The sequence below is a fragment of the Coregonus lavaretus genome, assembly GCF_964263955.1.
Source record: "Coregonus lavaretus genome assembly, contig: HAP1_SCAFFOLD_437, whole genome shotgun sequence".
NCBI classification, from domain to species: domain Eukaryota; kingdom Metazoa; phylum Chordata; class Actinopteri; order Salmoniformes; family Salmonidae; genus Coregonus; species Coregonus lavaretus.
This window is the reverse complement of record NW_028161735.1, coordinates 331,332-344,393: the sequence shown is the minus strand read 5'-3', so window position 1 is coordinate 344,393 and position 13,062 is coordinate 331,332.

Here is a 13,062-nt window from a genome sequence, read left to right as displayed (position 1 = left end):
TTACTATTTTCTACATTGTAAAATAATCGTGAAGACATCAAAACTATGAAAGAACACATATGGAATCATGTAGTAACCAAAAAAGTGTTAAACAAATCAAAATATATTTTATATTTCAGATTCTTCAAAGTAGCCACCCTTTGCCTTGATGACAGCTTTGCACACTCTTGGCATTCTGTCAACCAGCTTTATGAGGTAGTCACCTGGAATGCATTTCAATAAACAGGTGTGCCTTGCTAAAAGTTAATTTGTGGAATTTCTTTCCTTCTTAATGCGTTTGAGCCAATCAGTTGTGTTGTGACAAGGTAGGGGTGGTATACAGAAGATAGCCCTATTTGGTAAAAGACCAAGTCCATATTATGGCAAGAACAGCTCAAATAAGCAAAGAGAAACGACAGTCCATCGTTACTTTAAGACATGAGGGTCAGTCAATCAGGAACATTTCAAGAACTTTGAAAGTCGCAAAAAACATTGAGCGCTATGATGAAACTGTCTCTCATGGGGACTGCCACAGGAAAAGAAGACCCAGAGTTACCTCTGCTGCAGAGGATAAGTTCATTAGAGTTAACTGCACCTCAGATTACAGCCCAAATAAAGGCTTCACAGAGTTCAAGTAACAGACACATCTCAACATCAACTGTTCAGAGGAGACTGCGTGAATCAGGCCTTCATTGTCGAATTGCTGCAACGAAACCACTACTAAAGGACACCAATAATAAGAAGAGACTTGCTTGGGCCAAGAACCATGAGCAATGGGCATTAGACCGGTGGAAATCTGTCCTTTGGTCTGATGAGTCCAAATTTGAGATTTTTGGTTCCAACCGCTGTGTCTTTGTGAGACGCAGAGTAGCTGAACGGATTATCTCTGCATGTGTGGTTGCCACCGTGAAGCATGGAGGAGGAGGTGTGATGGTGTGGGGGTGCTTTGCTGGTGACACTGTCAGTGATTAATTTAGAATTCAAGGCACACTTAACCAACATGGCTACCACAGCATTCTGCAGTGATACGCCATCCCATCTGGTTTTGCGCTTAGTGGAACTATCATTTTATTTTCAACAAGACAATTACCCAACACACCTCCAGGCTGTGTAAGGGCTATTTGACCAAGAAGGAGAGTGATGGAGTGCTGCATCCGATGACCTGTTGGAAAAGCATTCCAGGTGAAGCTGGTTGAGACAATGGCAAGAGTGTTCAAAGCTGTCATCAAGGCAAAGGGTGGCTACTTTGAAGAATCTAAAATCTAAAATATATTTTGATTTGTTTAACACTTACTTGATTCTTACATGATTCCATATGTGTTATTTAATAGTTTTGTCTTCACTATAGTGAATGTCTTCACTATTATTCTACAATGTAGAAAATAGTTTAAAAAAAGGAAAACCCTGTAATGAGTAGGTGTGTCCAAACTTTTGACTGGTACTGTATATCTAATTGTGTTCTTGTGTTGCGTATTCATAATCTAAGGCAGGGGCTAGAGCAGGGGTAGGCAACTAGATTCAGCCACAGGGCAGATTTTTGTTGGAGCGGATGATCGGGGGTCGGAACATAATTATATTGCAAATTGACCCCAACTAAGCCCAAAAAGAGATTGTATTTGAAATTAACAATCATTCCATAGCTTGATTACATTGAGAAACGATCACATCTCTATTTTCATTTGTGGGAATACTTGGGAACAGATTTTTTTACAAAAAACTTTGGGGGGCCAAAAACAATCAGTCTGTTGCTGACCTCTGCCGTAAGGTATAAATTAGGCTTAAAAGAGGAGCCCATTGTATTACAGCAACCCAGGCCAATAAAAACAGTCTATTTAGAGAGTAGAGCTATTAACAGAGAAGCCGGGCATATGTGCATTGGCCTGACTTACTTGATGTCAAGGTTAGAGAGCACACTACTGGCACTTTAACTTCTACCACAAAGGTGGATATAAAAGCTTTAACACCTTTTCCCCTGTCGGAGGCCAAACCTTTGGCTTTGTTAATTGAAACCAGTAGCACCCGTAAAAAGTCATTACAGCCAGATGAAAATACATTTTGCTTTTCACTCGGCCTTGATTTAACAGGAGATCAGAGTTCGCTCTGCTTTTCCCCACGCCTCAGAAACCACCTGGTTTCACTAAGGCTTCAGGAGAGAGTTCTGTCTGAGGAAAAGTGCCTCAGTCTTAATAAGCTCTCCTCTCTTTGTCAATATCCTGCAAATCTGTTTCATGTGCAGTGAAGTTAAACATGGTCAGTCAGTCGGTCTGTCCGTGGGTCTGTGGGTCTGTCTGTCTGTCTGTCTGTCTGTCTGTCTGTCTGTCTGTCTGTCTGTCTGTCTGTCTGTGGGTCTGTGGGTCTGTCTGTGGGTCTGTCTGTCTCTCTGTCTGTCTGTCTGTCTGTGGGTCTGTCTGTCTGTCTGTGGGTCTGTGGGTCTGTCTGTGGGTCTGTCTGTCTGTCCGTCTGTCTGTGGGTCTGTCTGTCTGACTGTGGGTCTGTGGGTCTGACTGTGGGTCTGTCTGTCTGTCCGTCTGTCTGTGGGTCTGTCTGTCTGTCTGTCTGTCTGTCCGTCTGTCTGTGGGTATGTCTGCCTGCCTAGGGTTCTGGTCAAAAGTAGTGCGCTATGTGGAGTAAAAACATTAATTACACAGCTAATGACAATGGCAGGGATTAGAATTGAAGCTGTGAAGCAGAAGACAGTTGTGTCAGCCATTAAGATGTCACCCCCTGTCTGTTCCTGGGTCTGATTTAGGCTTTCTGTTTTGACTTCTCTGGTCCCTGGGGTCCAGCCCCATGCAGCTGGCCTGACTGCACGTCTTTGAAAGCACTATGCATAGATAATAAACACACACACAGTCTCCTTCTACTCCCCAACAGTCTGCTACAGGCAACATCCGCACCGAGCTAAAGGCTAGAGCTGCCGCTTTCAAGGAGCGGGACACTAATCCAGATGCTTAGAAGAAATCCTGCTACGTCCTCCGATGACACATCAAAAGGGCAAAGCGGCAATACAGGACTAAGATTGAATCCTACTACACCGGCTATGACGCTTGTCAGATGTGGCATGGCTTGCAAAATATCATGGATTACAAAGGGAAACCCAGCCGCGAGCTGCCCGGTGCCGCCAGCCTACCAGATGAGCTAAATGCCTTCTATGCTCACTTCGTGGCAAGCAACACTGAACCATGACAGCACCGGCTGTTCCAGGCAACTGTGTGATCACGCTCTCCGTAGCCGATGTGAGTAAGACCTTTAAACAGGTTAACATTCACAAGGCCGCAGGGCCAGACAGATTACCAGGACGTGTACTCAGAGCATGCGCTATCCAGCATGCACTATCCAGGTGTCTTCACTGGCATTTTTAAACTCTCCCTGACTTAGTCTGTAATACCTATATGTTTCAAGCAGCCCACCATAGTCCCTGTGCCCAGGAACGCCAAGGTAACCTGCCTAAATGACTACCGCCCTGTAGCACTCACATCTGTAGCCATTAAATGCTTTGAAAGGCTGGTCATGACTCACATCAACACCATCATCCCAGAAACCCTGGACCCACTCCAATTCGCATACCGCCCCAACAGATCCACAGATGACGCAATCTCTATTGCACTCCAAACTGCCCTTTCCCACCTTTGTGAGAATGCTGTTCATAGACTACAGCTCAGCATTCAACACCATAGTTCCCTCCAAGCTCATCACTAAGCTAAGGACCCTGGGACTTAACACCTCCCTCTGCAACTGCATCCTGGACTTCCTTGACGGGCCGCCCCCAGGTGGTAAGGGTAGGAAACAACACATCTGCCACGCTTACCCTCAACATGGGGGCCCCTCAGGGGTGCGTGCTTAGTACTGTACTCCCTGTTCACCCTTGACTGTGTGGCCACGCATGACTCCAACACCATCATTAGATTCAGACGAAGATGAGACAGCCTATAGGGAGGAGGTCAGAGACCTGGCAGTGTGGTGCCATGACAACAATCTCTCCCTCAACGTGAGCAAGATAAAGGAGCTGATCGTGGACTACAGGAAAAGGAGGGCAGAGCACGCCGCAATTCACGTCGACGGGCTGTAGTGGAGCAGGTCGAGAGCTACAAGTTCCTTGGTGTCCACATTACTAAGAAACTATCATGGTCCAAACACACCAAGACAGTCGTGAAGAGGGCATTACAACACCTATTCTCCCTCAGGAGACTGAAAAGGTTTGGCATGGGTTCTCAGATCCTCAAAATGTTATACAGCTGCACCATCGAGAGCATCCTGACTGGTTGCATCACCGCTTGGTATGGCAACTGCTCGGCATCTGACCACAAGGCGCTAAAGAGGATAGTGCGTACGGCGCAGTACATCACTGGGGCCGCGCTTCCTGTTCTCTCTGCTACCGCACGGGAAGTGGCACCGGAGTGCCAAGTCTAGGACCAAAAGGCTCCTGAACAGCTTCTACCCCCAAGCCTGCTGAACAGTTAATCAAATGGCCACCCGGACTATTTGCATTGAGCCCCTTATTTTATTCGTATTTTTTGCACCTACTCTCTTGCACAGGCTCGATGTACACTCACTGGACTCTAACCACACACGCATATTGACGCCACACACGCACACTGCTGCTACTCTCTGTTTATTATCTATGCATAGTCACTTTATGCTCTACCTTACTTACTTTTTAGTCATTTAGCAGACGCTCTATTCCAGAGCAACTTACAGTTAGTGAGTGCATACATTATTTTTTTTATTTTTTTATACTGGCCCCCCGTGGGAATCAAACCCACAACCCTGGCGTTGCAAACACCATGCTCTACCAACTGAGCTACTTCCCTGCCGGCCTGGATGAAGCAAACTTGAAACTCACGTGCTGCGTATGTCTTTACATATACTAAATAACATATGTATTAATTTTTATTTATTTAGAATGGACCATTATCATGCACCTGTCTCGAAAACAGGGCCAGGGGAAAAAATTTGTAATCTATGCACTTAACTAGCGAATGGAGTACGCATTTCCCGTGATTCATTTTCATGCCAGTCAGGTAGGCTAAACTCCTGCTGTAAATATGAACCCCCAAGTCAAACCAAATACGACATGTCAACACGTCCTGTCAGCCGTCAGTCAAACATGCAACAACAGTGCTGTCATTCAAAATTATGACATTAACTCCTGGAAACTATCACTTTTAGAATGCAAGAACTTTGAGGGTTAGGTTTAGGCATTCATTCCAAGTGGTTATGGTTAGGATTAAAATAGAACAAAAATGAGAAGGAAAAGAAAAGCCCTAACATTGGGATTGAACAAGCAAAGCTTGGGGCCGTAGCTCACGGTTCAGCTGGTCTTCAACCCCACCCACCACACCATTGCTCATCACTAGGCTACTAGATGTTAACAGGCACATGCGTTGCCCCTCGTCGACGAGTCATTTACATGTCTTTTGTTCAGCGTCTGTTTTTATGTTGCACCACAGCCTTTTGTCCCAGTGTGTACTTGTACATCTCAGGTAGCCTAGTGGTTAAGCGGTTGGCCCAGGAACCAAATGGTTGCTGGTTCGAATCCCTTAGCTGACTGGGTGAAAATTCTGTCAATGTGCCGTTGAGCAAGGCACTTAACCCTAATTGCTCTGGATAAGAGTGTCTGCTAAATGACTAAAACGTGCTATGCGTACTTCTTGTTATTTTTGACTTGTACTGCAATATTGGGTGAGCTAGCACACAAGAATTGTACTACAACTTTTACTGTGTAGGTGATAAATAAAATGTGATTTGATTTGACATCGACTTGCCATCATGTCATTTAAAAATTACATAAACTCTAGGCTAGCTTGTAATCCACTATAGTTTGGGCTGAAAACTATAATAGTAGACAAATAGAGAAGCCAACACCCTTTTGTAGTAGGTGTGGCCAAGCCTGCTGCATAGAGAGCTACTGGGTGTGCAGGTTTCTGCTCCTGCTCTATACACACATGAGACGAAGAATAAGCTGATACAGTATGTAGAGTCAGCTGTGTTAGAGTTGACAGGCAGCTACAGTTCTGTAGAATGCTACGGAAACGTTTCTAGTTCACCATGGTTATTCCGGGCTTATTAAATAATTGTATTGGAGATCTGAACTAGTTGATGCCTGTGAGCCAAGTCATCGACTAGAATTTGTAAAAATCTATTTAGACATTACAGGCCAAGCTCCACTCAATGAAAACACAAGAAGAATCAAGACACTTGTATCCCTTTCCTGCAGTCAAATGACAAAATCGCCCTCTAGTGGCCTCATGGGTGGAATGTTATTAATATTTTTCACAATTTCATAATTAATAAACATGATAAAAATGAAAATATGGTGTTTCTATGTCAAACGGTTTTGTTACATTTCAGTCTTCTGTAATGTATATGAAGTGTAATATTGGGACGCAAACTCAAAATGTAATACATTTCAACTCTATATATGACATGGTCTAGGTGTGTTATTTTTTTAAGCCCATGACCATGTCATATATAGAGTTGAAAAATATTACATTTTGAGTATGAGGTGTATACTTTTGTTTCAAAGTAGATTTGTTTAAGACTACCTGATTTAGCCCACTGCAGTAAAAGGATAAGGTTTCCCTCAAAGGACGAGCTTTCTATTGTAGCCTGCCACTGTAGGAGTTTTCTCATACTTACTTTATTTATAATCTCCATTGTTTCTGTGACATACAAGTACAATAAATGTAGCTCTCTCCCAGCCCATGTCTGCATCCCAAATGGCAACCTATTCCCTATTTAGTGCACTACATTTGACCTGGGCTGTGGTCAAAAGTTGTGCACTACAAAAGTGAATATGGTGCCATTTGTGACACAGCCCATATCTGTTCTGTATCTTCAAAACAGAACATGAGAGAGAAAGACATACAGTACAATACCTGACCATTCTGTTCATGAACTGTGGAGGGGACATCAAATAGAAAACATTGCTCACAGTGTACAGAAAGACGTTACCTCAGAATGCAGACGTTTCTTTCTTCCTTTAGTTATTCAGCTAAGTAATCAAATCAAATTTTATAAGTCACATGCTTTACAAACAACAGGTGTGGACTAACAGGGAAATGCTTACTTATATTATTACGGGCCTTCCCAACAACGCAGAGAGAAAGAACATGGAGAAATAATAGGAAAGTAAAACACTTAATGATAAAAGTAATAATAGAAACACAAGGGGTACCAGTACCGAGTCCATGTGCAGGGGTATGAGGTAATAACTTGGCTATATACAAGGGGTACCAGTACCGAGTCCATGTGCAGGGGTATGAGGTAATAACTTGGCTATATACAAGGGGTACCAGTACCGAGTCCATGTGCAGGGGTATGAGGTAATAACTTGGCTATATACAAGGGGTACCAGTACCGAGTCGATGTGCAGGGGTATGAGGTAATAACTTGGCTATATACAAGGGGTACCAGTACCGAGTCCATGTGCAGGGGTATGAGGTAATAACTTAGCTATATACAAGGGGTACCAGTACCGAGTCCATGTGCAGGGGTATGAGGTAATAACTTGGCTAAATACAAGGGGTACCAGTACCGAGTCCATGTGCAGGGGTATGAGGTAATAACTTGGCTATATACAAGGGGTACCAGTACCGAGTCCATGTGCAGGGGTATGAGGTAATAACTTGGCTATATACAAGGGGTACCAGTACCGAGTCCATGTGCAGGGGTATGAGGTAATAACTTGGCTATATACAAGGGGTACCAGTACCGAGTCCATGTGCAGGGGTATGAGGTAATAACTTGGCTATATACAAGGGGTACCAGTACCGAGTCCATGTGCAGGGGTATGAGGTAATAACTTGGCTGTATACAAGGGGTACCAGTACCGAGTCCATGTGCAGGGGTATGAGGTAATAACTTGGCTAAATACAAGGGGTACCAGTACCGAGTCCATGTGCAGGGGTATGAGGTAATAACTTGGCTATATACAAGGGGTACCAGTACCGAGTCCATGTGCAGGGGTATGAGGTAATAACTTGGCTATATACAAGGGGTACCAGTACCGAGTCCATGTGCAGGGGTATGAGGTAATAACTTGGCTATATACAAGGGGTACCAGTACCGAGTCCATGTGCAGGGGTATGAGGTAATAACTTGGCTATATACAAGGGGTACCAGTACCGAGTCCATGTGCAGGGGTATGAGGTAATAACTTGGCTGTATACAAGGGGTACCAGTACCGAGTCCATGTGCAGGGGTATGAGGTAATAACTTGGCTGTATACAAGGGGTACCAGTACCAAGTCCATGTGCAGGGGTATGAGGTAATAACTTGGCTGTACACAAGGGGTACCAGTACCGAGTCCATGTGCAGGGGTATGAGGTAATAACTTGGCTGTATACAAGGGGTACCAGTACCGAGTCCATGTGCAGGGGTATGAGGTAATAACTTGGCTATATACAAGGGGTACCAGTACCGAGTCGATGTGCAGGGGTATGAGGTAATAACTTGGCTATATACAAGGGGTACCAGTACCGAGTCCATGTGCAGGGGTATGAGGTAATAACTTGGCTGTATACAAGGGGTACCAGTACCGAGTCGATGTGCAGGGGTATGAGGTAATAACTTGGCTATATACAAGGGGTACCAGTACCGAGTCGATGTGCAGGGGTATGAGGTAATAACTTGGCTATATACAAGGGGTACCAGTACCGAGTCGATGTGCAGGGGTATGAGGTAATAACTTGGCTGTATACAAGGGGTACCAGTACCGAGTCGATGTGCAGGGGTATGAGGTAATAACTTGGCTATATACAAGGGGTCAGTACCGAGTTGATGTGCAGGGGTATGAGGTAATAACTTGGCTGTATACAAGGGGTACCAGTACCAAGTTGATGTGCAGGGGTATGAGGTAATAACTTGGCTGTATACAAGGGGTACCAGTACCAAGTTGATGTGCAGGGGTATGAGGTAATTGAGGTAGATATTTACATATAACTAGGAATAGTCACAGATAGTAAACAGTAGCAGGACCGTTGTGATTAATCAAAAATGTTAGTGCAAAAAGGGTCTTATGGCTTGGGGGTAGAAGCTGTTCAGGGTCCTGTTGGTTCCAGACTTGGAGCATCGGTAACACTTGCCAAGCGGTAGCAGAGAGAACAGTCTATGACTTGGGTGGCTGGAGACTTTGACCATTTTTAGGGCCTTCCTCTGACACCGCCTGGTATACAGGTCCTGGATGGCAGGGAGCTCGGCCCCAGTGATGTACTGGACCGTACGCATTACCCTCTGTAGCGCCTTGCGGTCAGATGCCAAGCAGTTTCCATACCAAGCGGTGATGGTGCAGCTGTAGAACTTGAGGCTCTGAGGACCCATGCCAAATCTTTTCAGCCTCCTGAGGGGGAAGAGGCATTGTCATGCCCTCTTCACGACTGTGTTGGTGTGTTTGGACCATGATTGATCCTTAGTGATGTGGACACCGAGGAACTTGAAGCTCTCAACCTGCTCCTGTCAATGTGAATGGGGGCGTGCTCGGGCCTCTGTTTCCTGAAGTCCACAATCAGCTCCTTTGTGTTGCTGACGTTGAGGGAGAGGTTGTTGTCCTGGCACCATACTGCCAGGTCTCTGACCTCCTCCCTATAGGCTGTATCATCGTCGTCGGTGATTAGGCCTATCACCGTCGTAATGATGGTGTTGGAGTTGTGCGCTGCCACACAGTCGTGGGTGAACAGGAAGTACAGGAGGGGACTAAGCACGCACCCCTGAGTGGCCCCAGTGTTAAGGGTCAGTGTGGTGGATGTGTTGTTGCCTACCCTCTCCCCCTGGGGGCATCCTATCAGAAACTCCAGTATCCATTTGCAGAGTGAGGTGTTCAGTCCCAGGGTCCTTAGCTTAATGATGAGCTTAGAAGGCATTATGGTCAAATCATTTCATTTCTACAGTGGGGAGAACAACTGTGAGAGACGGAATCTAAAACAGAAATCCAGAAAATCACATTGTATGATTTTTAAGTAATTAATTTGCATTTTATTGCATGACATAAGTATTTGATACATCAGAAAAGCAGAACTTAATATTTGGTATAGAAACCTTTGTTTTCAATTACAGAGATCATATGTTTCCTGTAGGTCTTGACCAGTTTTGCACACACTGCAGCAGGGATTTTGGCCCACTCCTCCATACAGACCTTCTCCAGATCCTTCAGGTTTCAGGGCTGTCGCTGGGCAATACAGACTTTCAGCTCCCTCCAAAGATTTTCTAGACTGTCTAGGCCACTCCAGGACCTTGAGATGCTTCTTACGGAGCCACTCCTTAGTTGCCCTGGCTGTGTGTTTCGGGTCGTTGTCATGCTGGAAGACCCAGCCACGATCCATCTTCAATGCTCTTACTGAGGGAAGGAGGTTGTTGGCCAAGATCTCGCGATACATGGCCCCATCCATCCTCCCCTCAATACGGTGCAGTCGTCCTGTCCCCTTTGCAGAAAAGCATCCCCAAAGAATGATGTTTCCAACGCCATGCTTCACGGTTGGGATGGTGTTCTTGGGGTTGTACTCATCCTTCTTCTTCCTCCAAACATGGCGAGTGGAGTACAGACCAAAAAGCTCTATTTTTGTCTCATCAGACCACATGACCTTCTCCCATTCCTCCTCTGGATCATCCAGATGGTCATCGGCAAACTTCAGACGGGCCTGGACATGCGCTGGCTTTGCAGGGAGACCTTGCGTGCGCTGTAGGATTTTAATCCATGACGGCGTAGTGTGTTACTAATGGTTTTCTTTGAGACTGTGGTTCCAGCTCTCTTCAGGTCATTGACCAGGTCCTGCCGTGTAGTTCTGGGCTGATCCCTCACCTTCCTCATGATCATTGATGCCCCACGAGGTGAGATCTTGCATGGAGCCCCAGACCGAGGGTGATTGACCGTCATCTTGGACTTCTTCCATTTTCTAATAATTGCGCCAACAGTTGTTGCCTTCTCTCCAAGCTGCTTGCCTATTGTCCTGTAGCCCATCCCAGCCTTGTGCAGGTCTACAATTGTATCCCTGATGTCCTTACACAGCTCTCTGGTCTTGGCCATTGTGGAGAGGTTGGAGTCTGTTTGTTTGAGTGTGTGGACAGGTGTCTTTTATACAGGTAACGAGTTCAAACAGGTGCAGTTAATACAGGTAATGACTGGAGAACAGGAGGGCTTCTTAAAGAAAAACTAACAGGTCTGTGAGAGCCGGAATTCTTACTGGTTGGTAGGTGATCAAATACTTATGTCATGCAATAAAATGCAAATTAATTACTTAAAAATCATACAATGTGATCTTATGGATTTTTGTTTTAGATTCCGTCTCTCACAGTTGAAGTGTACCTATGATAAAAATTACAGACCTCTACATGCTTTGTAAGTAGGAAAACCTGCAAAATCGGCATTGTATCAAATACTTGTTCTCCCCACTGTACATATATGAGTGCTACGGGGCGATAGTCATTTAGACAGGTTACCTTGGCATTATTGGCAACAGAGACTATGGTGGCATGCTTGAAACATGTAGGTATTACACACTGGGTCAGGGAGAGGTTGAAAATGACCGCCTAACTCAAAAAGTAAGCCTATATAGACTGTTTTGGTGTGTGTGTGTGCGTGCGTTTGAGAGTGTGTGCATCCATACGTATGTGTGTGTGTGTGCTACAATTGTGTGTGTGTGTGTGTGTGCACCTGCGTCGAGGTGAGTCTATATTTAACCTGTACATTTTCCCAGCTGTTTCCATGGTACTTCATCACAGCTAATGACTGTTGACTCCTATCACCACCTCACTCCATCACAGTACAAGTAGACCAGTATAGGACATGTCGGATCTGTTGACGTCAGGTGACAACAACAGCATGAATCATTCATTAATTACAAGAGATCATTCTGGGAATAAACTTTAGAGGGCGGTGAGTTTCTTTGAAAGCTTTGTAGCAAACATTGTATTCTCATACCTCTATTAAAGGCCCAATCCTTAATTTGAAAGGAAAGAAATCCATAACTTTTTCAATTTAACTTGAAAGACAACAAACAGATAGTATGTTGGGGCCGATTTATATTCTTCAAAAATCAATGGGTATACTATACATAATTGTTTAAATTACCAAAATATCATAGTTTGCACCTTTAAAGAATGACCAAACGTCCTTATGGTTGTCAGAGCTGTCTGAGCAGGGTGGCCTTCTGATCTTCTCTATTGAACCACTCCTTAGCTGGAACTGATTGTTCCCAGTGGCTGGGATTGGGACTACTGCTACAAATACTATTGGGAATGCTGTTGGGAATGGGCGGATTAACTGCAATGACCCGAGGGTCTCGATTCTAGATCGTCTACTTGGACTCATCTCTCTGGAGCAGTGTGTGTGTGTGTGTGCGTGTGTGTGTGTGTGTGTGTGTGTGAAAGTAAGAAGAGCAGCAGTGAAGACTATGAATGAGACAAGGTATTTGTTACCATTCCACTATTCTGCACCAGCAATTACCATGAGGTCGTCTCCCCCAATTACCATGAGGTCGTCTCCCCCAATTACGGTGCCACCAATCTCCTGTGCTGTTATTTTTCAAGCCTTCATGAGTAAAAGCAGAGACTGATGTGAACTCTTTCCTGTAAGAATGTTGAACCCTTGGAGCCCATGAACAATGCACACCATCACAGAGGAGTGTTGTTTGTCGATACACACACACACACACACACACACACACACACACGTACAAAGCAAAGCATAATTTTGATCTGACAGCTGCATGCCACATGGTTGAAAAGATGTACAGTTTCTAGCGTATGAATGTGCATCTAGCATACATGAGGTAAAATAGTGCTGGCGGCTTTGGATAGAGGATGCTGCTTGTTGTTATTGTTGTTGTTGTGTGAAGCAAAGAGAGCATCATAACAGTGTATTTATCCTGCTAAGACTGTGTGGGCTAATCAAAGCAGGGCTGGTTGGAAAACATGAAAAAATATGGCTGCCACATGGTACTGTAATCCAGTCTAACCAGTCTTGTTTTGCAGGAGAAATAAGAATAACTAGATTACATTTATCTGTTTTTTGTTGACATTTTAAAAATTGCAGATTCATTTAACAATCTGTAAACGTGACTTTTAGAATGTTTCTCCTTGTCATTTCAA